At 32.8% G+C, this 15,008-nt stretch overlaps 1 pseudogene across 1 annotated transcript in view; it reads right to left on the bottom strand.

Moving 5' to 3' along the window:
• The window catches only part of LOC118204086 (fatty-acid amide hydrolase 2-like), an 83,940-nt pseudogene that overhangs the window by 61,973 nt on the left and 6,959 nt on the right, over nucleotides 1–15,008 (bottom strand). The gene's annotated exons all lie outside the window — the stretch shown is intronic.

Raw genomic sequence — 15,008 nt, 5'->3', positions numbered from 1 at the left:
TTACAATTATGTAAGAAAATCAAACTCATTGAATTTTTTTCTAATAAAAATCGCATTGAAATCAATGTACATAAAAAGATTTGGAATATTTGAAATGAATTTGAACAGAACTTCATCAAACCAGTATAAGCGACGAATATTGTTCCAAAATGAATAAATAATTCGCCATTATCATTTTTACTATCAAATTAGATTATGCTTCATAAACCCGTTCAAAATACGCTTATTATAAATTACTGTTGATGGCTAATTTTTATTTGAATTATTGCTTATTTATGTTATTCTTTACATGTAATTTATATATAACTCATATTAAATGCAGTATTAAATTAAATGCAGTAATTAAATGAGCTATTCGTTTCGCTCGAATAATTAAAACTTATAACTTGTCGGTTTTAATTATGTATCTATATATCCATAAGTAAATTTGTTTAAATATTTCCTAATGCTATTTTTCAATTGAATTCACGAGCATTTCGCATATTTCTGAACATTCAATTTAAAAACTAAAGGATATTTTAGGAAAATGTTATCTGTTTAAAGAGAGTGTTGAAAAAATATGCTTACATGCTACTTTTTTATTTCGCGAAGAATGTCCACGTTTGTTTTTTGTTTATAAACCACTACATGCTCAAGCGTTTTCTTGGAGATTAAACATAGCGGTCTAAAACGAAAAAGAGCAACCCTCTTTACCTCCTACTGAGAACTGTCATTTAGAGATCTCCAGGGTTCCAGAAATAAGGGGGGCAGGAGACATCTGCACGACCGCTTTAAGGCGGTCAAAACGCTTTCGAGGTCTTCACCACTGACCGCCTAGAACAGTCAGTAACGCTTTCGGACACTTTTCCAGTGACCGCCTATAAGCGTCCGTAACGCTTTCGAGGTAGGACGTCTTGACCGCCTAAACCCGGTCATAACGCTCAGAGAGTTAAAAAAATACTAGTAACTTTGAGTTTGGTATTTCTTTATCTTATCACCTTTCTTATCTTTCACATCTGTTATATATATTGTACTCTTTGAGAAATTTTACGTACTTTGCCCTTTACCTTAGTCGAGCTAACATCTGACTTATCGCATAAGACTCTTACTTTTTACAATGCTTCAAATACATTCTTCTTGGAATCTACCGTGCTTTTTCCACGGCATATAAAAATTCTCTCCAGATTCTGATACTACAGATTTTTCCTCTGAAGGCAATCAATAAGCATAAGGCAATAATCATTCATTCCACACATTTGGCTCTAACAAAGCACCTCTTGAGCCATGTGCATATTCTTACAGACTATGTCTAATGCACCAGTGTGTCACCCTGAAATTCGGAGTACGTTTAATTGACATCCATGTTATGCCCTATCTTTCCCGAGCACAAGAAGCAGATATTTATGTACTGGAATCCAAAGGCAAATTGGGCACATAAATATTTATTAACTACAGTATGATAAGGTCAAATTTAGTTCGATTCGCTTGTAATGTACTTTATGTGAATTAGCCTATTATCTTGTGATTTTAAACTGTTCTATCAGTTCTATTTTTCGTGAAGTCTTATCAGCATGCAAGTGAGATACGTATATCTAAGAACATTAAGCTTCCTGGAAGTTAGGCAGAGAGTTTCGGCAACAACGCTGGCATGGTATAGATTCCCTAGCCCATCTCTAAAGTATCAATCAAATTTTGAAACCCTTCCCGCGAATAGATGCAACTGGAATGACCAGGTCCCAAATGAGACACCTCTATATATTGGGAAGGAGGTAGGCAAACTAGTCGAAAATCAGCCTGGAGAGTGGATGCATCAAATTCCTTTATGCTACGTTCCAGGGGTCTTAATTCCGGAAAGCAGAATTATCGAAAATGAATTCTCTCAAAATCCCTATTGCTGAACCAGCCCACTAGTTGGCCTCCGGATGCCAGAGCCACTGCAAGATGAGGCAACAGCGACTATGTTCTCCTTTCCTGGCCATCGCGCTACCTTCTCAAATGGCTGAAGCCACTGCCATACGGATAGTATAGGTTGCACGTTCTTGTAGTAGTTTATCTTACCGGGTTCTTGTTTTTATACCTCTTGTGCCGAGGCTGTTTAAGTACGGATCCTAATTATCACACTAGCCGAGCTCCGGAACGAATCTCCCCTGAAGTAAGGCGTATTTATTCGGCGTTAGCCTTTTTGCTAGCGAAATCACTCTCGCATTTAGTTAGATTTGAGCCAATGTGTATTAGTCTTACAACTATAACTTTTCAGCATTAAATTACTTTGAATTTTAAATTAGCATTTATTTTATCCGAAATCTCTCAAGTAGCGGAGATTAAATTGTAAGCACAATCTGTTATCTGATAAATTTAAAGTTTTAAATAAGAAGGACTGATTAAACCTTTTTCTGAATCAGTTCCATTTCCTCGACAATAACTCGCTTGACAATCTTAATATTCAAGAAATTAATTAAGACTGAAACTCTACCTGTTGGTTGAGTCAAAGTAATTCAGCTGTATTATACAAAAACATAAGTTCCTTGTTTAAAGTTTATAACAGATTTTAAGTCTGTCGGACATTTTCTGCAGAAGTTTTAATAGTCGATAAACATTCCAATACAGATTGGAAACTATTGAAGTGAGTTTAAATTCTAATATCAACAAAATTTTCCTTGCTAATTCCATCTTTTAGATGTTCATATAACATACTACCGTTTTAGTTGATTATTTGAAGAATACTATTTTCACGAATATTTGTATTTCTGTTACCACATTATCATTCTTTAAATAATATGGTTCTGTTACTACATTATTTAAAGAATTTAAGCGGGAATCAATTAATATACAATACAATGCTTAGAAAATACCAGTATTATTTTCAAAATTTCTGGAGTTTTTCATCATCAGAATTTTCATAATCCCAATAATTTGAAAGGTTAATGATTTTCGTCCTTAATTTGATCTAAATTATTTTTAATAAGGGTGCCGTCTTATAGCTAGTGATGCATGCTGCGCATGCTTATAAATTTAAAATTGTGGCAAAAATATCATTAACTCTATCAGATTTTTAAAAAGTTACTGTAAGTGTACACTTTGCATTGAATCGTCGATTTTCGTCGATCAGAAATTTAAAAAAAATTCTTTCTACTCTCATAGAGTGCAAAATCTCAGAGAGTTCAACCGAAATATTTTACACAGGCAAAGAAAACTCCTCTCCTTCTTCTAACACACGACAGTGAGCAAATTTCTTCGACTTCGCTTTAGTCATGTTATAGCATACAAATGGAAAAGAGTATTCTCTGTTCATTGTTACATTAGTGCAATTCATTATTATTTTTTCAATTAAGGCAGAGACGATTTTTTCTGTCTCAAATTTTACATTGCAGTGCACACTGCGAAAATAAAAGGGGACAGTTTATATCTCCCGTTCTACTGAGACTATTGACAAAATTCAAATTACGTTTTTCATGTCTCGAAAGCGCGACTTAAGATATATATTAGATTTATATATAGCATTGTTCTAACATAGGTATTTTGATACAAAATCGGACTTTTTCTGAAATAACATACTAATTTTTTCCATATTTCGACTCTACGACTCAAATTATGCCTAGGTGTTAAATTTTGTAAATTTTGGTGCGAAATTTAAAGAGAAATTCAAAAATTGATCTTAGCGCTATATTTTCAGTTTGCGCCAATAATAATTCACATGGCGAACTTCTTAATGTATGGCAACCTACTTTCCTTACCCTTCCATTATGCCGCAACGGAAAAAAAGGCACCTCGTTCCTCTCTTTTTACATTGTGATAAGTGGAAAAAAGTCACCCCGTTCCTACTTTCAAATAGTTTTAACAATGTGCGTAAACCACATTTCTTTATTACCGCTTTCAACAAATACGCGGGGCCCACCAGCGGCCGAGCGGTAAAGTCGCTGAACACTGGTAGTTCGGTCCGAGGTTCGAGCTGCATGGGCGTTTTCGTGGCTTTCCCCATGTGTAACGTGTATGCGAGCCAGTTTCCCTTAGAAAGTCCTCCACGAAGGCATCCCTCCCCTTAGGCAGGTAGCCCTCGAGGCTTTGCCATAATCACACACACACAACAAATATGCCAAGTTTGAAAATGCACCAATACATAAATTCCACGTATATTTTATGAAATTTTGAATGAAATCTCTAATTTTTTGCAGGTATGCTTAGAAATACGTCTAGTTTAAGATGATTTTAAAAATTTTATAGGTTATAATTCAAAAACTCTTTCGAAAAATTTAGAAACAAAATACAAATTTTAAAAATAGATACAAAATTTAAGATACAAATTTAAAAAATAAAACTTTAAAAAAATGGGTGAATTTCATTTGGAATGAACCTAAGTTTCGAACTGTGTAAGAAAGAATCAAATAAGCTTAATAAAAGAAGAGATATTAATAAATACATGCCAAATTGAATTAACATTGATGAGTTAAAATTTTAAGAGCTAATTTTTTAAAAACTAATCGTGCAATTTTTTAGAAAACTTGGTTGTTTGTCGTAATTTGAGTCGTAGAGTTGAAATATGAAAACAAATTGGCATATAATTTCAGAAAAAGTCCTATTTTGAGTCAAAATACCTATGTTAGAACAGGGCTATATATCTAATACATATCCTCATTCGCGCTTTCGAGACATGAAAAACGCAAGTTGAGTTTCGTCAATCGTCCCAACAGAACGGGAGATATAGAATTGTCATTTTTTTTCACTAATAAATAGGCTCCAAGCGCTGCAAAAGCAGCGACAGCGATTTAGCTAACCAGAGATCCAGAGATCGACTGAGACGTGTCCAAGATTAAAGTTGGGTTCAGAATGATTTAGTTGCAGTTCAGAATTCTCCTCAAGGTTTCTATCCCAAATTTGAAATTATTAACTGGCTGAAGCTTTATATAAGTCTATGCGTCATGAGCGTTATGCACGAGTCATATGATATGGATTGAATTTTGAAATGACGAAGTTTAGAGCGATATTATTCAAACCAGTTCCTATTTTTTGGACAGAAAACCAAATTAAGATGGATGGTTAAGTGTCCAATGCAAATTAAATTTAGAATTTTTATTTATATTTATACCTCACTTACTCATGCACACACACACATACATATACGAGTATATATGATAAAACTGTGGTTCGAAGACACGACATGAATGATTTAATTATGAATGCGGCACAAACTTGCATTAAAATTTTTGGTGAAGCAGGATTTTCCCCATTATTCACTGTGAACATAGAATAACAAACCCGTGTAGATTTCTTCATAATTAGAACTGGCCGAAGAATGTAATAAAAGCACTGAATGTAATAAAAGCACTGAAAGCACTGAATGTAAGAACACAGATATAGATACGCAGAAATACTGATGGCGTAGATACTTGATGCTTAGAGAGACCATTCATTTTGATGAAGAAACAGTCGAGAAGGATTAAATTCCATATTTATTTAAATTCAGATTTGTGGCCACAATTTATTTGGTACTCCAGTCGTGCCTATTTCCAGAACAATTTTGATTCTATTGTGATATAAGCGATCATTGCAGCAATTTCAGTTCGAGTTAGTTTTGGTTTACAATTATTTTTGATTGGGCAAGAGGTATCTGCATTAAGCGTTACGTAAGATCACACGATTAATTTCAATGACGCATTTTAGACTCATTGCGCCATTTTTAGACGGAAATGGGAAATCCCTAAAAATAAAACTAAAACAGATTATAGCCAATTAAAATTAGACGTTTGCTTTCATATTTTTATATTACATATACATGTGCAATGGAAAGATTTGCGTAATTTCTACAATGGATTGGCGATGGCTCTTTGCGTTGTAATAACTTAGAGATGCTTTACTGAGTAGTTACCCGAGATACATAACGAACAAAAACCCGGAATCGTTGAGAAAATAACAAAATGTAATTTACTTCTCGACGCATAATTGTTCTTTACGCATTCTATATCACACATCCGTTTGGGGGCGAGATGCACCCCATAATTTTGTGTATCTTACATATCTGCAACCAATGAATAAGGCATAGCGAGAAGCGCATGTTGTCAGCAGCAAGCGAAACAGGAAGAAAAGAGATGCGCAGTAACAGCAGTGATATCTATAATAAAACGTTTCTTTAATCTAATTGCCTGAGAACTTACCGCATTGCTGCATGATTACTTAAACGGATTAATTCTGAAAGACGCACTATAGAAAAGTTATTATAAACAATTTAGGACAGAAAAGGAAGGTAGCCAAATTAAAACAGGGAATTATTACAAGGATAAATTAAAATTAGTAATTTTGAGTTTCGTATTTTTCTAATCTTATATATATATATAATATTTTCTTTATCTTAGCATCTGGGTTCTTGTACATATTTGCATTATTGTGTAAGGATTATGTTAATTTTATTAACAGTTAAATTTGAAGTTAAAGTTCCTTTCCTGTCGATTCTTAATTTCAACTTACTACTTCCGGCCAGAACGTAGTTTTAGAATCATGTCTGAATACATAATGAGGAAGAGCGGTATTTAACCGCGAAGTTCTTTGGTGTTAGTGAGAGAGTTACCAGGTATCCTGTCTGCACGCGTCCGCTTTTTTTAGGCTTCGGCTGTACTTTAGGCCTTTGATAGCTTCGCCGTCTATTAACGTTAAGGGGCAAACTCGGTTAGAATCTTGGTAGCTTGGGCTATATCTCTTTTTTTAGTTTAGATTAGTGTTAGTTTAATTCTTAGTCTCTTAATTTCAAGCCCAAATGTCGGCTTTTATTGTACACTCCAAGACGGAGTTCTGTTAAATCTTATTGGAATAATAAAGGGTTATTTACCCATCTATCTTGCTGTTTCCTTTCACGCGAACTCAAGCGATTATTGCCTTATCAGTTCTTAAGATTCTACACGTTCAACAGTAACTCAACATTACAAAGTGAGGAACTCTGCAATTGTATGATAAGTACTTACATGTTTGTCTTACGTTGACAGTTACCTATAGTTACTTCTTCTATTTAAGATTCTCCTATTACGATAGGCTAATCATAATCCCTTCCAAATGATTTTATTTCTCCTGGTTTTGTACCGAATATTTTATAAATTATACTTTACTCGAGTTTTTCTTGCAGCAGTGGGCTCTATTTTTCTGCCAATTATTATGACTTCTTCAGTTCGTGTAACTAACTGTAATTGATCTCATATGACATGATAAGGAGATTAATTACTTTCAGCTAATATAAATTTATTTAAAATGATGTACTGCTCCAAAAAAAAAAAAAAAAAAAAGGGACAGTCCTATATCTCCCGATCTACTGGGCCGATTGACAAAATTCAAATTGCGTTCTTCATGTCTCGAAAGCGCGACTTAGGATATATATTAGATTTATATATAGCACCATTCTAACATAGGTATTTTGACACAAAATCGGACTTTTTCTGAAATAACATACCAACTTTTTTACATATTTCGATTCTACGACCCAAATTATGCCTAAATGTGAAATTTTGTAAAATTTGGAGTGAAATTTACGGAGAAATTCACAAATTTATGTTGGCACTTTTTTGTCAGTTTGCGCGAAGAATAGTTCACTTGGCGAACTTCTTAATATATGGCAACCTAGTTTCCTTTCCCGTGAGAGGGAAAAAAGTCACCATCGTTCCTTTTTTCCAAATAATATTCTTTATATTATATTTTTAATTATAACTTATTATTTTAAGTAATTTTTTCTTTTTCGAATTTCATTTTAATTGTTAAGTTGCGCGGTTTTTTTCGAATAACTGTTTTAAAAATTTCTATTTACCTATTCGAACTGCGTAAATAAAGGTGCAGCGTTTATTTTTTTCAAATAGTTTTCTTTATATAAATTTTTTTTCATAGCTATTACTTTAGGTAATTTTTAAATGCTTATACTTTTATTTTAATTGTTTGTGTTGCACTGTCTCTTCAGATAATTGTTTTAAAAGTTTCTATTTATTCCTTCAAATTGAGCATTTTAAATATATTTATTAATATAATTTTTCCAGAATTTGATTTTATTTATTTGAATTGCGTTTCTTTCGGAGGAATACTTTGTAACCCAGACCACGATGCGTTTGAAAACTGCATATATTAAAAGAGAAAATACAGTAAAGCACAGTTAACACGCCTTTCAATGTTCTGTTCAGAAAAGATATGTATAAATAAGAGAGACATTTAACTTAGGATTGCGACATTTTAACTTAGGATGACTTGCATACGCTGCTTTAAACAGTTTTATCATTGTGCCCATTGCTTTACACAATTTTATCCTAGATTTGGCTTTTTAAATGTTATTCATATTTTAGTCAAATATTTTATTTTTGAAATCGTAAGAATCAAATATCATAAGATTAAAAAGTTTTAAATTTAAAAAAATACAAATACGAAATTTTACCCAAAAATTTATTTTTTCTTCAGGCATTCTACTTTATTCTTGCTCTTTTTCTTTAGGCATTCCGCAACTATATTAAAAAGCATCCAAATTTTCGAAATATCTTGATATTTCTGACAATCATTTTAAATAAAGTTCTCGCCTTCCATTTCATAAAGGCCCACAAACGGCCGAGCGGTAAAGTCGATGAACACTGGTAGTTCACTCCAAGGTTCGAATCCCGGTAAACGGGCTGGTTGCATAGGCGTCTTCGTGGATTTTCTCATGTGGTACCGTGTATGCCAGCTGGTTTCCCTTAGAAAGTTCTTCACAAAGGCATCCTTCCTTTTAGGCAGATAGCCCTGTTTTGACGTAACTTAATAATCCAATTCAATCCATTTCATCAATATTTGGTCAGAGCCTATATCAGTCTTTAGAGGCTAAACATTTTGAAGGCATGAGATGAAAGGAAAGACTGATTTCATCAAGAGGTTTTGGTTTATTTAATTATGACAAAGCACACTAGGGCTATCTGCCTAAAAGGAGGAATGCCTTCGTGGATGACTTTCTAAGGGAAACTGACTCGCATACGCGTTACACATGGGGAAAACCACGAAAATGCCCATGCAGCCAGCCCGTTCGCGGGATTCGGACCTCGGACAGAACTACCAGCGTTCAGCGACTTTATCGCTCGGCCGCTGTTTCATCAGGAGGACAAAAAAAGATCTTTAGGTGACATCCGCATACATCACTGGATAAACTCCTGAATCTTCAAATAATTCGAATGAAAAAATCATGGGATTCTCCATTTATGATACGATATGATGTTCTATAACGTAATTTAAATTTATACAACCATATAGTCTAAAACCAGTCGCTCTTCACTTTAATCTGCAATGATATCTTTTTTGTCTTTTCTGTTAACCACAAGCTCAATTGATGGTATTTGCTGGTGTACACGTCCAAGTGTTTTTTCTTTGAACATCTAAATTCTTTGAAGTATCCTGAAAGTATATATTCAAAAGCGTCCAACTTTTTGAAACATCCCTGCAAATTTTTGCTTACTTTTCTCCCTAATTTTCTTCTTTCCTTCTACAGTTATTTTCAGTGCACACACAAGAAAATTAAGATTTTTCGATTGCTAGACTTCCATAAATTTTGCATTCTTGTCAATTTTTTAAAATATCAATTACATGAATTGCGTTTCAGCTGAAGACAGCTTTTCATTTTCTAGTCATTTTAACTATAAATAAAGTTTAAAGCAAAGTTCAAAGTGTAAATATTTTAATTAAAATATTTTTGCTAAATGATAAAGAAATAAAATAGTCCAGGGTTTATTCTGTACCACCGAGTGACCCGATTCTTATATCGACTGAAACAATCTAAATCATATTAAAGATCATGTTTTTTTATACAATCTATAACGCGAGAGAAAAGTTAGCTTCTTAAAACATTCTTTCTAAGAGGATTAATATAAAAGATTACATTTATATATATATATTTAAAGCTGGGACTTGAACCAAACTGTCAAATTTTTAAAATTTAATTTACATGGTGGTTATAATTAAAGTTCCAATTTGAAATGGTCATAAAAGGAAAACTACCGTACCAAATGTTATCAAACTTGGGAATTGTGTAAAGGAGGTTATGGAAATTTATTTTCCGCGGGGAAGGGGGGGGGAAGAGTTCAAAAATTCACGACCAGGGGAAAAATGGCGCTGCATACAAGATTGTTAAATGAAATAAGACACGAAAACATCTGTTTAAAATGTGTTTAATATTTTCCGAAACGTGTTACAAAGCATGTTCAATGTAGCGTTCAGCATTTTCCGAAAGCAAGTTAAATCCTGTTACTGCATTCTCAACAGCAGCTGTTAGCATATCAGAAGGAATGTTACGGACGTGTCAGTGTATCAGATTTTTTCATTTCTGCCAAATTGTTTAGATTATCACCATAAACAGTGCTTTTGAGGAAACCCCATAGCTAAAAGTCACAGAGGTTGAGGTCTGGTGGGAAGACGGGAAGTGTTGGCTTATAAGACGTTCATTCGTGAAATGTTGCCTAAAGTAACTGTGCGACACACGTGAGGTGGGGCCCAGCCCTGGATAAAAATCGGAGTATCTAAAATGCCACGTTACTGCAGTTCATGTATCACGAAACATTTTAACATTGACTCTAAGTGAGCTGCAATCACAGTGGTCCAGCTGTCGACTGCTCTTTAGAGAAAAATGGTTCAGTTATAAAACTAGCTGTCATTCAACACTAAACGGTGTGGAATGACTGCTATGCAGTCGAATGCAGTAAGAGAATGCAATGGAAATAGATAGATAACATGAGGGATTTCTTTGGCCCAAATCGATTAAAAGCGTTTTGAATCAGTAACTTCATGTTTTAGGGCCGAATTCAGGCTTCAAAAATTACAAATTAGCGATCTGTAAGAAAACGATTTCCAGATTGTACGCACTTGTGCGAGTGATTTGCGATCTCACATTTTCTAATCGCTAATTCGTGGTTTTCACGGAAGAATTTCTCACTTACACGGATGGCGCACTCACCGTTTATCGAATTTAACGCCTTTAAATGGTAATTTGCTTACTTCAAAATTTCTTAAGGGTATGCAACATATTAAACCCGTGTAACAAAAGGTTAAGTTAGATTCCGACTCATATTTCGTTTAAAAATATTGCATACAGCGCCATTTCCCCCCTGGTGGTGAGGTTTGGAACTTCCTTTTTTTCGCAGAAAATAAATTCTTATAACCTCTTTTACACGATTACCAGGTTTGATAACATTTGATCCAGTAGTTTTCGTTTTATAACCATTTCAATGTGGAACTTTAATTATAAATACTCCGTATATTATTAAATTTTCATTTGAAGCTATGCGTTATATGTATACCATACGTAAAATTTTCGCTTTTATGGAAAAATAAAGAATCGAAGCAAATATACTTAGGATAATGGACCAAAACTGAAAACATTTCCCCTCTCTTCGAAAATAAAATATTGACATTCGACCTTGAATTTATTGAGTTATCGAAATATTTAATTTGACTTATCTTCTAATTCCTAGTTCCGACAACAATTCCGTCAAAAATTCCGAATTACTTAAGCTTAGTATATAGTCACTTAAGCTTAGTATTTAGTATATAGTCACTGTATGTTAATAAAGTAATCAAAGTGTAATAAAAATTAGATTATAGAATTTACGCTGATGCAACTTTTTGTCTGACCGAACAACATGTATTGGAAGAGAAGACTTGTAGAGATCTGTTTTTGACATGCCTCTAAAAGTAGATGCCCTACTCCTTTTGTCTCTTCAATATCAAAAAACTTTCCTTTGAGAGGCAACTTTAGCTTTTGGGAAAGAAAAATATCACAAGAAGACAAATTTGAAAAACATGCAGGACGATTGAGTACACATACTTATTTTCGGAACACAAGCGGTTCTCCGATTGGTTATTCAATAATGAAAAGATACATTATCATGCAATACAAAACATTTGGAATACGTTGCTGACTGAAAACGAAAGATTAAAAGTCATCTGATGCTTAATTCACAGCCATTTACAAGTCAATTACTGGGGCAATTGCAGAATCGTTTTGATCCTGAGCTTGTAAGACAAACCTTATATCACTGGATTTAAACACTTCTTTAACCTTCTGAGAACGTTTCTTCTTTAGCTCATATTCCAAGAATATTAAGTGAATACAATTATTGCAAAAGAAATTGAATATTCATTTGCACTCCGGCTTGGCAGTTTACTAACGAATTAACAAAACTTAAATTATGATTTTTGCGTCTAAGTATACAACAATATTTTAAATATTTACAAATAAAATATTAAATTAGAGATTTAATTGGAGCCTCACCAGTTGCCTAGCATTTGAAGATTGTTAAATACTAATTGTTTGTTGCGAAGTGTAACCCAGGCTGCATGGTTGGTTTTCGTAGTTTCCTAGGTTCTCTTTACAAAGGTTCTCTATGAAAGCATCTTAATCAAATAGCTCCCATGTTCTTTCTATGTTCAAATAACCAACTAACCTAGTTTAAGCGCGATTTCCAAGTGAAGTTACTAGCAAAACCCGAATACTCCTTAAAAATCATGTAGCTTGCCAATCGGGAGTAACATGAAAGATATGGCGCCAATAATTGAATTGCTGTTACGGTACGCTGTTTCTGAATTTAGATGGTCATTCCTTAATTAAATAACCCACCAGCGGCCGAGCGGTAAAGACGCTGAGCACTGGTAGTTCGGTCTGAGGTTCGAATCCCGCGAACAGGCTGGCTGCATGGGCGTTTTCGTGGTTTTCCCCATGTGTAACGTGTATACGAGCCAGTTTACCTTAGAACGTCCTCCAAGAAGGCATCCCTCCCTTTAGGCAGATAGCCCTCGTGTGCTTTGCCATAATTAAATAATCCAATCCAATCCTTAATTAAATATAATTGATTTGTAACTTCTACTAGAGCTGACGGTAAAAACTGAAGTGCAAATAAATAATATCGTGTGCAATCTTGATTAATATAAAATTAAGTTTTGCATAGAAAAATATTTGCATTCAGACAGAAAGTTTTTTGAAATATTTGCAATTACTTTATAAGGAGGATTTATTAATAACCGTAATAATTACTTATTATAGTACTGATGATTAGGATTCAGTTCTTGACAATTACATTCTAAATTAGAATTTTAAGGATATAATGAAAATACGCTACGCTCAAAAATACATTTTATGATAAAAAATGAGTTGATTTTTTATGTTTTAAAACTTCTTAAATTCATTTAATAAACATCGTATCCTCGTTGTTAATTGAATACAGAATGTTGTGTGTCGTTTATATAATTATTCTTACTTGTCCACAGAAGCTGCTGACTTATCCAGCCATTAAGTAGCTGCAGATCATTTCTACATAACCATTGAACTTCCACTAATTCAGTCTCTAGAGGGTTGTATGTTTATACGTATCATAATTTGACTTATATAAATGATTATTCTAAATCTTATGTTTCTATAAAATTATATTGTGCTTTAAAAATATGGATGATAGTATCTGCCGCTCTTTCAGCCACTTCAAAAGCAACAGTTTGTTTAGAAATAAATTATGCAGTTAATGTCACAAAATATTTTGATAAAATTCAAATAAACATTAAACGAAAATTCTCAGTTCTAGACAATTCGATGTAAACTAAGTAAAGTAGCAGACGATAAAACGCCGAAGGTAAAAATTTACTCCTAGAAAAATGTACTCTTATTTTTTTTTTTTTTTTTTTTAAAGGAAGAAAGAGAGAAATTAAAAAAAATTGTTAAAAATTTGAATATCATCTATAATTTAAAAAAAAATAGCTTTTCATATAGTATTAATAAATATTTATTACGCCTGATTGAGGGAAAAAATTCATATAATTAATTCTCCGTAAAATTTTACTTGAAATTTAAGGTTAAAAATAGCTGTGGCAATTCAGTGTAACAAAAATCCATAGACCATATTTGGCGTTTATTATCGCTCAAAAAAAAAGATGCCAAATTTCAAAACGCGAAAATATGTAAATTTTTAGAAAATTTTGAATAACAAATTCTAATTTTTTGCAGATATGCTTAAAAATACACCTACTTCATGATGATGGTAAAAATTTTATAGGTTATAATTCAAAATTTTTTTCGAAAAATTTATAAAAATTATTTACAAATAGAAATTTAAAATATGAAACACAGAAAATGGGTAAATTTTATTTGGAATGAACCTAAATTTCGAAATGTGAGAGAAAAAATTAAAAAAGTGTAATAAAAAAAGAGATATTAATAAATATTTGCCAAATTCAATTAACATTGAGGAGCTAAAATTTTGAGAGCTAATATTTTAAAACCTAGTCGTACGATTTTTACAAAACTTGGTATTCTGGCATAATTTGAGTCGTAGAATCGAAATATGTAAAAAAATTGGTATGTTATTTCAGAAAAAGTCTGATTTTGTGTCAAAATACCTATGTTAGAATAGTGCTATATATAAATCTAATATATATCCTAAGTCGCGCTTTCGAGACATGAAAAACGCAGTTTGAATTTTGTCAATCGGCCTAGTAAAACGGGAGATATAGCACTGACTTTTTTTTTTTTTTTTTTTTTTAACAGTGTACCTATTTAGGAGAGTTTTTATTCATGAAAAAAGATGTTAGCTTCGCTCATCCATTAAGTTTTATCCAAATAGTATATTATTGCAAAAATTTAGGTTTGGTGAATGAGACTCAGAGATATTTAATATGACTGGCCTTAATGCGATGACAACAATTCTATTTGATATATATCATATAAAAAAGAAAATCTTTGAGTTTCAGAGCATCAGGGAAGTATATTTTTAAAATATCGTTCTCTGATGAGATATTAATAATAATTTGGGACCATCATCTCGTCAACTAACACACATCAGTGCTAGACAGTACATTTTAAACTAAAGAATTGAGAAAGATTTTCTTTCATTTGACACATCACATATTGTGGTAGTGAATTAAAAAAATAGAGTCATTTGGAATCGGGCCAACAATTTTTAATAAACAGAGAGATTTAAGCTAACGTGGGGTCTCTTTGCATGCATTGTAAAACTTTTGCCCACACATATATTAAATAATTTCACAAATTTCGAGCTGCTTTGTAAAAATAAATG

The sequence above is a fragment of the Stegodyphus dumicola genome, chromosome 1 (assembly GCF_044657685.1).
Source record: "Stegodyphus dumicola isolate Sdum_Otavi_A_Nest chromosome 1, ASM4465768v1".
Classification (NCBI taxonomy): Eukaryota; Metazoa; Arthropoda; class Arachnida; order Araneae; family Eresidae; genus Stegodyphus; species Stegodyphus dumicola.
The sequence above is the reverse complement of the archived record's forward strand: the minus strand, read 5'-3'. Positions and strand labels throughout refer to the sequence as shown.